Source organism: Staurois parvus, unplaced genomic scaffold (genome assembly GCF_062004578.1).
Source record: "Staurois parvus isolate SC_StPar_1 unplaced genomic scaffold, SC_StPar_1.0 ptg000025l, whole genome shotgun sequence".
Classification (NCBI taxonomy): domain Eukaryota; kingdom Metazoa; phylum Chordata; class Amphibia; order Anura; family Ranidae; genus Staurois; species Staurois parvus.
Window position 1 is genome coordinate 31661394 of NW_028317821.1, and position 13685 is coordinate 31675078.

Genomic DNA, 13685 nt, shown 5'->3' on the forward strand with positions numbered 1-13685 from the left:
ATGTAATATTTTACAGCCTATCAACACTTAAACGTGGAGGCTGCATTCATTTTCTTTTCTTTTTCTCTAAGGCCATGTTTATTTTATTTTCACCTGGTGATCCTACCAGTAACACACTCCCTGTACTACAGTCACTTTACTGCAGGGGCCAGCAACCAGTAAATTGCGATCTGGGCTTGCTTACCCGCCATCCCAAAGCATCAAACAAGTGGAATGCAGAGGGACTACTTGTAAATAGTGGTGCATGGAAATGAAAATTTCGGTGCCAAAACCAAAAATTCAGGAAGCACTTGGCCAAAAACCAAAACAAACAGTTTTTTCTTTTTTAAAAAAATTAATGAATGTGGCTGGCAATTTTGCATTAAAGTCAGTAGGGGCGATTTTGCATTAAAGTCAATAGGGACATTTGCAGTTTGGGGATGGTAAAATTCCATAGCTAAGATGTGCTTTTACCTCCCTCTGCACCAACCGCACCCCGTTTAGTTGCTGTGGCCAGGGGTGTACACGTCACAGCCGCATCAGGAGTCATACGCTCTGTCGTGGTTGGTGGGCGTAGCACCTGCCAAGCATGACCCATTTGAGTGAATGACGCCGCTCTGCAAGTACCCCGCAACCTTGTGCAGTACAGCAAACAAGGAGTTAAAGCAGGCAGCATTGTGTTGATTTTTTACCACCTCTTACAAGCTGACCTCAATGCACTGTTTAATTGGGCAACTATGTGGCAAATGAGCTTTAATGTTGATAAATGTAAGGTTATGCACTTGGGAGCTAAGAATATGTATGCATCATACATACTAGGGGGTAGAACTGAGAGAATCAATGGTGGAGAAGAATGGTTGAACTGGATGTACTTTTGTCTTTTTTCAGCCAGACTAACTATGTAACCACCTGCTTTAACCCCTTGGACCCCACAGAAGAATAAAGTTGCAGAGTGGCCTCATTTACTTGAATGAGTCGTGACTGGCAGACGGTAGCACCAACCAAACAAAAGCAAAAGGAGGTGTAATCCCTGCTGTGGTATATTTACACCTTTGACTGCTGCTTCAACAACCAAAGGGGGTCGGAATTGAGGGCAGTAAAACCACAACTCAACCACAGGGTTTTTCCACCCTCCAACTTTATGCCAAATGCAACTAAGGGCTCATCCACCTGATTTAAACCCATGATTGCTGTGCAATGCACACGACTGTGACATGGTAGTGCAGCAATTAGAGGTTTAACCACTTTCATACCGGGCACTTTTACCCCCTTCCTGCCCAGGCCATTTTTCAGGTTTCAGCGCTCTCACACTTTGAATGACAATTGCGCGGTCATACAACATTGTACCCAAACTAAAATTTTATCATTTTCTTCACACAACTAGAACTTTCTTTTGGTGGCATTTAATCACCGCTGGGGTTTTTATTTTTTGCTAAATTAACAAAAAAAATTTTGAAAAAAAAAAAACCTCTTCTTTGTTTCTGTTATAAAAGTTTGCAAATAAATAATTGTTGTTCATAAATTGAGGCCGAGATGTATTCTGCTACATGTCTTTGGTGAAATTAACCCAAATTAGGATGTATTTTTTTAGTTTGTAGGAAAGTTATAGAGTTCACAAACTATGGTATAGATCTGGAATAAAGTACAACAGCGCTAGGTGTCTAATACTTAATCGGATGAGTAAATCAATATATATATGGATGAGAAAATTAATTGAATGAGCCGCTAGCATAGAAAGTAAACCTCAAAGAACTTCGGATAGTATGTGATAAAAAATATGCAGCGCTCATATAGAGATTAACCTGATTGCATAAGTTCAATTAAAATTAAGCAAGATTCATAATGAAAATAAAACAAAACATTAGAGTATTGAAATATTGAGCTCGTGACTTCTGTGATGAATCCAAGGTTGAGAAACCAGAGGGAAGTAGGTGACTCTTGTGATGTAAAAACTGAGAATAGCTTGCACTAACCAGATGTCTCAGCATATGAAGCATGGAGTAATTAAGACCTACTCCTGGTGCTCTGAAAGGAAGCCACTGCAGAGGATGATGTCATCTTAACTCTCGCCACTAGATGTCATGTTCCCAGGACAGCAGGACGGGGATCCCAGAGATATACATCAGCCAATGAGGGGATTAATCCAGCAAATCAGTCAGCAACCCACAGGAGACCAAGAGGAATCCAGCACCTTCAAAAAGCCCGGGCTCCCTCCAAATAAGAGAGCCACAGGCCCAAAAGCTCTGATAGTGTAGTATGTCATTTATTTGTGCAATAATACAGAAAGGTAAAACACACTTACAAATCCAATAGCAGGATCATAAGGTTGCTAAATAGTGAGTCCAGACAGTTGGGGGGCATCTGAATATTGATCAATCCTGAAGTACTGACAGCCAATCTAATGTCTTAAGTTTTTTGAAGTTGTATTTTTTTTGTCATAATTTTTCGGAAAATGAAAAAATAAAAAAAATTATTTTCACTTTTTTTGTTTTTTTTTTTTACATACTGTCACCAGTGCAGTACAGCGTCATCATATAACTGGCATGGCGGTGATAAGGGACACTGACTGGTGACAGTATGAAAAAAAAAATATATTTATTACATTTTTTTTCTTAAGATTTTTTTTCATATTTCACTATGACCGAAGTAGTACAATGTTACCATAGTAACATTGTACTACTTTGGGGAAGTGATTTTTTTTTTTTTTACACAATTTGCTTATAGCAAAGAATTACTTTGCTATAAGAAAGCATTTACCTGATTGACATTGTTTCATTCAGGGTTTTTTTTTTTTGTGCTTAGCTGTGATTTGGCCACGGCTAATCACATGACACAGCTGGGCTGTGATTGGCCCAGCTTGTGCATGTGATCGCTGTGACCATTCACAGCTAGACACACTAGTATACAATGGATGACATGAATGAAGCCATCCATTATATACAACTGTCATGCGACCTGCTGTGATTGGTCACAGCAGGTCACATGGTACCGGCAACGGGGCTGGTACTCAGATCTGTCATTGGCCGTGTCCGAAGTATATGGCTGGTGACAGATTGCGCCGCTGCGCGGCTCTGCAGGCACGCAAACTGCACATGCCGAAAGGACGCTCTGCAGGTGCGCAAACTGCACATGCCGAAAGGACGCCATATGGCGTCCACCCGAAAAGGTTTTTGCCGGCCGCCATTCACCGGGCGGGAAGTGGTTAAAGCAAGTGGTGAGGAGGCGGTGATCTTTGACTGCTCCCATGTTGTTCAGGTAGATCACCACCTCTTTAAAGTTGCCTACCCCTGCTCTACTGTATCTATAGAGGAGCAGTGTTTCCACTCTAGGCAACTCTACAGATTTGCACCACAAATATTTTACTTCTCTTCTATATTACATGGGGAAGAAAGGTCCTGTAGTTTAGAGAAGATAAATGGAAAGGCTAATAAGATTGTTTGACATTTGTATGATATTTCAGGATTTCTATCAGGATCTACAGATTTCCTTTGTACTTGCACAAAGTGTACGTGGGCTAGAAAAAAAAGAAAACTAATGCAGCCACCACATTTAACGACTGGTAATCTGCAACATTACTGTTCCTGGGTTTAGGTAGACTTTTATTTATTACATTGTATTTACAATCTTGGCCAAAAATATTTGCACCCCTGCATTTCTGTCAGATACTGCACAACTTTTCCCAGAAAATTGTTGCAATTACAAATGCTTAGGCGTTCTCATGTTTATTTGTTTTGTTTGTATTAATATGACACAAAAAAGTGGAGAAACAAAAAGCCAAATCTGTCACATTCCACACCAAACCCCAAAAATGGGCTGGACAAAATCATTGGCACACTCAATTTAATATTTGGTAGCACACATATTTAGTTGAACCTCTTCCTCTTGCGCCTCTGTATTGCTCCAAATTCATGAAGCATAGGCAACACTTTTTTGGTCTGACAGCAACTCGTGCACCAAATACAGATAATTCTAAAATGCACCACTTTTCTATTGTGGCACAATGAATCTGCCAAATGCAGAATAAAAGAGTTTGTACCTACGAAAGTGGAGCTAATTAAGACCAAATCTCTTTTGCGGAAAGAGAGAGACCCTGGCACAGACACATATTCTGAAAGTGTTTCGCAAGCATTCTAAAAGTGGTGCAGCGTTTGCCAAATTCAAGTACAAGTTCTAGACAGGTACATGAATTTGGAGCATGCTGCACCACTTTTAGAATGCAGGCAGGTCACTTGATTACAAAATCTGTCTGTATCAGTCTTTATGAATTCCAGGGTGTCTTTTGGACCATAATTCATGCTACACACATATTTGGGGTATAAATGGGAAAAATGGTTGCAAATGCATACCCCATCCAAAACTCACATCACTACCCCCCACCGCCTCCTTTTTTACATGCATAGCGGGGTGCATACTCCAGGGGAATCCTGTTATTTGACTATGTCATCATCCAGGTTTATTATTATTCACATTGTTTTTCTACAAGTCCCATCTATCACCGAGCATGGCATGCAAGGCAGCGATTTCCCTTCCCTCACCTAGGACTTTAAAGGCTTCCTGTCTATGAAGGCAGAGCACAAACAGACACTGTGGCAAACGTGTGCTTAGAAAAACCACGCCCACTTTCCATCTCAGTGTCACCTTAGTCTTTACATTTCTCTGCAATGGGGTTTACACACTACCCCTGTTCCATCCCATGATGCAATGCTTTGTGTCTGAGAGATCAATCAAGAGGTCTTGGTATTGTCATATAGGAGGAATACCTGTATTTTACAAATGGCCACTCTGAGAAAGTTATTTTATGGTATTCTAGGCAATGCTAGAGGAAGCAGAACTAGAAATAAAGGTATGTGCCAACAGCTTATTCTGTTAGTTTTTTTTACTAGCCTACTTTAACTACTTGCCTGCTGGGCCCTTTCACCCCCTTCCTGCCCAGAACAATTTTCAGCTTTCAGAGTTGTCACACTTTGAATGACAATTGCGCAGTCATGCAACACTACCCAAACAAAATTGTACCAAAATGAAGATAGAGCTTTCTTTTGGTGGTATTTAAGCACCACTAGGTTTTTTATTTTTTGCTAAACGAAAAAAACGAAACAGGTTTTTATCACTGATGAGGCTGCACTGATGGGCATTGACTGGCAGCACTTATGTACACGGTTGGGGCAGAACTGCTAATCAGGATACTGTTTATCAGTGTAAATGTCCCCTTTCACAGTTACCAGCAGAACAAGAGGGGGCAGCGTCACAGGAGGGGGCAGCATCATGGAAGAGGAGCAGTGGGACAGGAGGGGGGGCAGCATCACAGGAGGGGGAGAAGGGAGACAAGTGGGGGATAGGGATACAGATGGGGGCAGAGGGACAGGTGGGGGGCAAAGTAACAGGAGGGGGGAGCAGGGAGATAAGTGGGGGACAAGGAGACAGGTGGGAGGCAGCATCACAGGAGGGAGGGAAGTGGGCTAGGTGGGGAGTAGGGAGACAGGTGAGGGGCAGTATCACAAAAGTGAGGGCAGAGCCACAGAAAGGGGTAGGGAGAAAGTTGAGTGGCAGCGTCACAAGAGGGGGGGCAGTGTCACAAGAGTGGGGCAGCGGAACAGCTCTCACCTGTCCAGCTGTGGCTCCTCTATGTGGTGTCAATGGAGAGGATCTGGTGCCAGAAGGGGTAGCCTGGTTGTTCTGGGTCAGTGCCATGCTGGAGGTGGGGCTGTCCGCTGTCACACAGGTGGTGAGACTTGGTGTCCCCGCTGACTGCAGTTCTCCAGTGGGGAGTGCCAGCGCAGTTAAAGGCATTGAAAGGCTCCGGTTTGCGGGTGGCTGCCTTTCAAGCACTCGTCCAGTGGTGTGGATGGGGCAGTCGGTGGCCATGTACTCTGCTCCGTGGGCTCTCCAGCAGGTGTGCCTGTGTGGTGGGGGGATGCCAAGGATGCAGGGTGAGGGAGCATGGGGTAATGTGGGCTTTTGAGGGCCTAGGTGCCTGATCCTTCTCTCCTTCCTCCCTCATGGGCAGATCTGTGCACTTTAGCATTGTAAGGCAGGCCATCATAGATGATGACATTTTCTTTCCTGCAACCACGGCTTTCATGAGAGAAAATCCATTCCCCAATCAACACAGTCAGTGTTGACTGAGTTATCCCTCCTGCATGGCTATTGTGTTGTTCCGGAACGGATGGGGGGGCGCAGGAGGGAACCCAAAAACTAGTGAAGAACTAGCCTGTGTGAGGACGGCATGGGATCCCTAGACAGGTAAGTGTGCTTTTATTTAGACAGGGCTTGACAAATTTTTTTTGAATCTAGGAGCAGGCTAAAAAAGTTTTTATTTTCTTTTTAACGAACAAAGCTTTATTTTTAACGACAAAACCTCTTCTCTAGCTTGTTACAGATACACGACATAGGTTTACACACGGAGAATAAAGGGAGCTGCCAGTATGTGAAGAAGAAAACAAAACAAAAAAAAAACACTTTCACTCTCCTGCGGTTAAACAGCACAGCTAAAGTTTTTTTTTTGTTTTGTTTTTAGATGTTAAAACTTGCCTACAGGGCACTTTCACCCCCTTCCAACCCAGGCCAATTTTCAGCGCTCTCACATTTTGAATGACTGTTGCACGGTCATGCAACACTGTACCCAAATGCAATTTTTTATCAGTTTTTGAGACAGATAGAGCTTTCCTTTTTTTGGTATTTAATCACTGCTGCGTTTGTTTTTTTGTTAAACAAAAAAAGATCGAAAATTTTGAAAAAAAAAAATGTTTCTCTTAGTTTCTGTTAGAAAAGTTTGCAAATAAGTAATTTTTCTTCTTTACTGATGTACACTGATGGGGATGTACTTATGGGCACTAATGATCAGTGCCGATTGTCAGTGTAAATGCACCTGTCAAAATTGCCGGTTACTGGCTGTGACAGCGTGAGGAAAGGACTGCTGATAATCGTCAAGTCTGTTTACAATGTGATCAGCTGTGACGGGACACAGCTGATCACATGGTAAATGGCCACTGTGATTGTCCCTTTACCTCAATTTGTGATCAGCTGTGTCCACAGGATCCTGGCATTGCACTGATCGCAAATGCAATGCTTTACAGGCTGCAGTGTAAAATAAATAAATGCACTTTTTTTTTTTTTACCTGGGACACAACCGATCACTGATCAGAGTAAAGAGCCGATGACTTTGGCTCTGTCATGTGATCAGCTGTGTCCAATCAGAGCTGATCGCATGTAAACAAGGAAATACCGATTATCGGCAGTCCTCTCAGTGGACTGTGTGAGAGGAGAGCCGGTAAGCGGCATTCTTCAGAAGGGACATGTACACTGATATCAGTGCACTGATGATCAGTGTAGCCCCATCATTGCCACCTGTCAGTGCCCATCAATGCCACATATCAGTGCATAGTAGTGCACATCAATGCCACATAGTGCTCATCAGAGCTGCCTTTCAGTGCTGCCTATCAGTGCCAGTCAGTGTCGCCTATCAGTGCCATATACGAGTGCCGCCTATCAGTGCCCATCATTGCAGCCTTATTAGCGCAAATCAGGGAAGGTGAAAAGTTACTTATTTACAAAATGTTTTAATAGAAACTAAGAAAAAACTTTTTTTTCCAACATTTTCAGTCTTTTTTAGTTTAACAAAAAATAAAAAACCCAGTGGTGATTAAATACTACCAAAAGAAAGCTCTGTCTCAAAACAATGATAAAAATGTTGTTTGGGTACAGTGTTGCATGACCACGCAATTGTCATTCAAAGTGCGACAGCGCTGAAAGCTGAAATTGGCCTGGGCAGGAAGGGGGTAAAAGTGCCCGGGAGGCAAGTGGTTAAAGTAGCACAAGCACTACTTTTGATGCGTTATGGCGTGATTTCAGCCTATACAAATGAAAGGGCTGAAACTGCACTCCATCTGATTCACATGTGAATTGCACAGGAACACACAGCAAGTTCCTGTGTGTCTCATGGTATGAATTGGCCCTTAACCACTTCAGCCCCAAGCCATTTCTGGCACTTTTTATTTACATTTTAAAAATCAGTATTTGTTTACTTAAAAATATTTAATGTTTGGGGGTTCTAAGAAATTTTGTAGGAGAGGCCCTAGAGGATAAATTGGTTGCTTTTAAAAAATTTTATGTCACATGGTAGTTGTGTAGTGGTTTTTCAAACACAATTTTTGGGAAAAATCACTTTTTTAAATTTTATTGTAAAAAAAAAAATAAGAAAATACATAATCCATTTTTAATAAAATATAAATTAAGATGTTACACAGAGTACATAGATACCAAACATGGCATCACTTTAAATTTTACTATTCATAGGTGACACTTTAAAAGTCTTTACAGGTCCACTTCAGGATTTACAGAGGTCTGGTGCTAGAATTACTGCCCATGATCTGATGATTGCGGAGCTACCTCGCATGTGTGGGACAATCGATGTTTGCGTGCGTGACCGATGTGTGCTTGCCTTTGAGCGCAAGCACTTCAATTTTTAAAAATTATTTTGACACTGTCACTTTAAAAAATTTTTTTTTGTATTACTTTTATTGCTGTCACAAAGAATGCACACATCCCGTGACAGCAATAGACATGTGACAGGTATTTTTTATGGGGTGATCTGGGGTCTATAAGACCCCAAATTTCTCCTCTGCACTTGAAAGCGTTCAAAACACCAAGATCTGCATTTCTGAATGCTTTGATTTTTAAAAATGGCGCTGAAAGTTTCTGAGTAAACTGGAAATGATGTCAGGTCATCGCTTCTGCTTTACAATAAAGGAGAGACTATCAAAGCAGATTCCGGGGTGGGATGTTTACAAGCAAATAAGTTAGCCAATCTAATTGCTTGTACAAGAGAGCCGACCGTCAGCTCTAAAGAACGGTACCGAGGTGATGTCTGCGGTTACAGGCATCACTCCGGTATAACTACCGAAAGTCAGGCCACGAACGGGTACGGCGCTGGACAAAACAAGACCCTGGAGGTCTCTTCTGTCATAGATCCCTCCTGCCTGTCAGTGGTAATGTGATCTGAGCTTGCACATGCGCAACTCAGACCACATTTACAGTCTGCTCCCTGTGACTCTGCAAAGTGATTCACATGCACATAAGTGAAGTCACCGCAGCCTGGCCATTCAAGTGGCTGAGCTTATGAAACACGGAAGGAAGACTGAGTAGAGGGCATTTCCGAGTAGGGAGCACGTGCGCCCACCACCTGTTTGGAGTCCCACTGGCTCCCTTACATGCTGATCACCAGGTCAGCGCGAGTGACAGGAGAGAGATCTGTCTTGTAAACACTGACCTCCCTACTGACAGTGGGGATGTGCCGGTTTTTGTCTCCCTGCAAAGCACATCCTTTAGCAAACCAGTACAAAGAGCAGTTACATTACACTCACTAGGCACACAGTTAACCCTTTGATCGCCCCACATGTTAACCCCTTCCTACCCAGTGTCATTAGTACAGTGACAGTGCATTTTATTAGCACTGATCATTGTATTAGTGTTATTGGTGATGTTACTGTCAATTAGCCAGTGTCAGAATGCCCACCGTACTATCACAGTCCCGCTATATTACTATAAAAAAAAAAAGAGAAAAATCCAGTATATATATATATACCGATTTGATCTCACTAACAATTAGCTGCCTGCCATCCATGCACTGTAGATATATACATGATTTTGCATTTCCGAGTAGGGGGCGTGCACCTGCCCACCCGGCTGGGGTCTCACTTGCTTCCTTACATGACGATCAACATCAACGGGATCCAGCCAATGATCCATGGCCAGAACCAGCCGATCGTTGGAGAGTGACAGGAGAGAGATCTGTGTTATAAACACAGATCCCTCTGACAGTGGGGATGTGCTGGCTTTTGTCTCCTTGCAAAGCAGGGAGACAAAAAACAGCATATCCCTTAGTAAACCAGTACACAAAAAAGAAAATTCTAGTATATATATACACCGTCATTTGTAGACGTTATAATTTTTCCCACAAACCAATATATGCTTATTGGGATTTTTTTTACCGAAGACGTAGCAGAATAAATTTTGACCTAAATTTATTAATAAATTTTATTTTTTATAGCAAAAAGTAAAAAATAGGTTTTTTTACCAAAATTTTCAGTCTTTTTTATGTTTATAGGGTAAAAGATAAAAACCCCAGTAGTGAACAAATACCACCAAAAGAAAGCTCTACTTGTGAAAAAAAAAATTGTGTAAGTTTAATTTGTGTAGTGTTGCACGGTTGCAAAATTGTCAGGTAAAGGATAAGTTCACCTTTGGTTCCCATAGCTGAAGCGGCGTCTGCCGCCTCCCCTCTCTCTGACAGGTAGTACAGGAAGAAGTTTCCCCTTATCAGATTTAAAGCAGCGTGACTGTGTGGGGCTCTGCCCACACATTCATTCACAGACTTCCATGAATGAATGAACTGCAAGTCCCGGTAACCTTAGTGGCTGTCGGCTTGTAGCTCTCCATGAACCACCATAGTGCTGTAGTGCGCCGTGGTAGTTTATTGAAGCTTCCTCTCAGTATATCTCCTTGCTCACACTTTCCATACGGTAAGCAGATATTCTGACATAACTGCAGGAGACCTGCATGGCATCAGTTAGATCCTGCAGTGTTTCTCAACCTTTTTTCAGTCAAGGCACCCTTTAAAATTATGGACAGTCCCGAGGCACCCTTTAAAATTATGGACAGTCTTGAGGCACCCCATTCTAAAACGGGGTGCCTCTATACTGTCCATAATTTTAAAAGGACACCCCATTCTAAAGTGTGACAAACTATTCTAATAGTTTTATATAACGCAGCAACATCCACACATGTAGGACACCCAACATTAGAGGCGATTTATTCTTCCAAAGCAAATACACTTTTGCACACTGGATCTGACTAGTATTCTCATGTTTCTCTTCTCCCTCAGTTTTCCTCCATCACTGAGCTAATGTGACCCCATTACTGATGGAGAGGGGCAGGGGAGTGTCAAACTAGGATGCTGTGCAGGCAACCGACATCCTCATCAACTGATGTCATTGGTTGTCAGGACGCTGGCGGCTGGAGGTCATAATGGTGCACAATGAAAACATATGGCAGGATTGTTCCACCCGCTGGCTTGCATATAAATTTTGGCCAATTTGTAGACATTTTGCCAAGGCACCCCCCGAGGAAAACTCAAGGCACCCTGATTGAGAAAGGCTGAGCTACTGATCGCTGGTGCAACGCTTTATGGCTCCTTTGGGCAAAAATAATAAATGCACATTTTTTTACTACTTATTTTTGCCCAAAAGGTGAACTTATCCTTTAAAGTAGTGCAGTGCTGAAAAGCAAAAATTAGCCCGGTCATGAAGCCGGGTTAGAAAGTTGTTAGGGAATTCAATGTTCTGAAAAAGAACAGTTTTCTAAAGAAAATCCTACTAGTGCATGCTTAGTTTTACTCTCAGTCCAAGGCCAATCCACGAATAAAATCAGAGGTTATGAAGAAGATACAAATATAATGTGGGGGAAGGACCAGTATGATGGCTGGAGACCTATACAGCTCAGGGACAGCACACATCAGAGGGGAGGCCGGGCAATACATATAAACACAACCGATGTGTACTGAGGAGTGTAGGCCTAGCCTGGCTCAGTCCCATACGAGTCCAGGTACAGGAGCCATGTGCCAAACACCAGCCTGTCATAGATCCACGCGCCGCCATGCACGCTTCCCCTCCCGCCTAAGGCGCGCGCGCACAGAGGGAGGGCACACAGAGCGTGCATAGGCGCGAGGGGGGAGGAAACTGCGTGTCCGGGAAGCTGTTCCTGTCGGGTGGAGGTCAGAGGTCACAGTGACAGGGTTAAAGCGTCACTCGGGCACGACGCTCCGGACGCAGTCATGTTCGCCGGGATGCAGAGCAAAAATCAGGGGTTCCGCGCTGCTCCAGGGTCCCCCGGTACATGCTAGCGTACACACATCCGCAGTCCCGTCCTTTGTACTGTCCTTCGGCGCTCGCCTGCCTCTTACCTGCGTCCCGGGAAACAGACCTGGCCTCTGCGGTATGTCGCACGGCTGTCAGAGGACGTGTTCTCGGTAAAGCACCGCACCCGGTTCCCGGCGGGTCAGAGTTCGTGACCCTCCCTCAGCTCCGCCGAATGCGCAGCTCCTCCCCGTGACCGGTGCGTAGCTGGAGGCGTATTGACGTCAGCGGGCGCTCCGTGCGGGATGACGCACTGAGGAAGAGGGTTGACAATAGAGTCTGGCTGCAGAATAGAGCTCCATTTTCGACAGGAAACATGTGACCACCTCTCCCTTTTTTTCTAGTAAACTTTAACAACAAGCACGAGCTCCACTCGACAGGAAGCATGTGATCTCCACTCCTTTTTTTTTTTACTTAATAAACTTTATTTATTTCAGGTTCTTCTATAGAGCTGTCAATTTGCACAGCCCTTTACACACACATATATATTGTACATTCATATAAGTCCCTAACCCTCAAGGGGTGTACAATCTAAGATTACTAACGCATATTCATACATACACATACTAGGGCCAATTAAGACAGGATCCAATTAAGCTACCAACATATCTTTGGAGTGTGGGAGGAAACCCACACAGGAACAAGGAGAACATGCAAACTCAAGGCAGGTGGTGCCGAGGTTGGGATTCGAACCAACAACCCTAGTATTGCCAGGCAGAAGTGCTAACCATTTAGCCACTGCACTTTAATGTCATAAATAACCAATAGACACAACTTAAAGCGGAGTTCCACCTGAAAAAAAAAAAAATAAAAGCAGCTACAAAAACTAGCTGCTGACTCTTAAAATAAAGACACTTACCTGTCTTTTCTCCCTGACACCAGCATCTAGTGTGGGCACCCGGCTGTGACAACTTGAGGCTTCACAGACGGGTGCCCACTATGCATGCGCGAGAAGCGCTGCGCTTTGTGAATGGTCATGTAGTCTTCTGGGACTTGTCACATGGCCCAGAATACTACAGGGAGGGGGGAGGACAACCGCTTGCGATCGCAGAGGAAGTGGGAGCGGGTACCTGTCAAATTTGGGTACCCCTCCCCCCCACTCCCCAAAGGTGCCAGTCCTTAATGGGGAGCGGGGGACAAAGACTTAAAGCGGAACTTCCCCTTTTGAGTGGAGCTCCGCTTTAAGGAAGTGGAGGTCATGTGTCCTGTCACATATTTCCTGTGTATACTTTTTAAGGGAGTGTGGCTGCAGCCTGGAGCTCCATTCTGGGCAGGAAACGTGATCTCCATTCCAAATCCTCTGGAGGGCAAGTGGTTAAAGGATAAGTTCATCTTTTGGACAAAAATAATAAATGCACTTTTTTTGCAGGTAAACAAATGTGCATTTATTATTTTTGTCCAAAGGAGCCTGGAAAGCATTGCACCAGCGATTAGAAGATCGCTGGTGCAGGTGTCCTGCAGACCTGTCAGAATATCTGCTTGCTATACGGAATGTATGAGCAAACAAATATACTGACAGGAAGCTTCAATGAACTACCAGGGTGCTCCACAGCACTGTGGTTGTTCATTGAAAACTACAAGCCCACAGCTACTAAGGCTGTAGGGACTTGTAGGCACTTATTCACAGAACACTGAATGAGCGACTCGGCCATGTGGATGGAGCCCGGCATGGCTGTGCTGTTTTCAAATCTGACAGATCGTACGGGTAAACTTGTCGAGGGGAGGCGGGCACAGCTGCGGCTATGGGGGAACATTTTACATTTTCTACACTAAAATAGGGTGAACTTTTCCTTTAAC

The 13685-nt window shown here is 43.7% G+C and overlaps 1 protein-coding gene across 2 annotated transcripts in view; it reads right to left on the minus strand.

Annotated features, from left to right (window-relative positions):
- The window catches only part of NR2C1 (nuclear receptor subfamily 2 group C member 1), a 58593-nt gene extending 46463 nt beyond the window's left edge, over positions 1–12130 (minus strand). The window contains exon 1 of one of the 2 annotated variants that reach the window (XM_089652679.1): positions 11936–12130. The gene's annotated coding sequence lies outside the window, so the exon portion shown is untranslated. The remainder of the gene's footprint in view (positions 1–11935) is intronic. The other variant, XM_089652680.1, reaches the window with a different exon arrangement.
- Positions 12131–13685: the final 1555 nt, after the last annotated feature.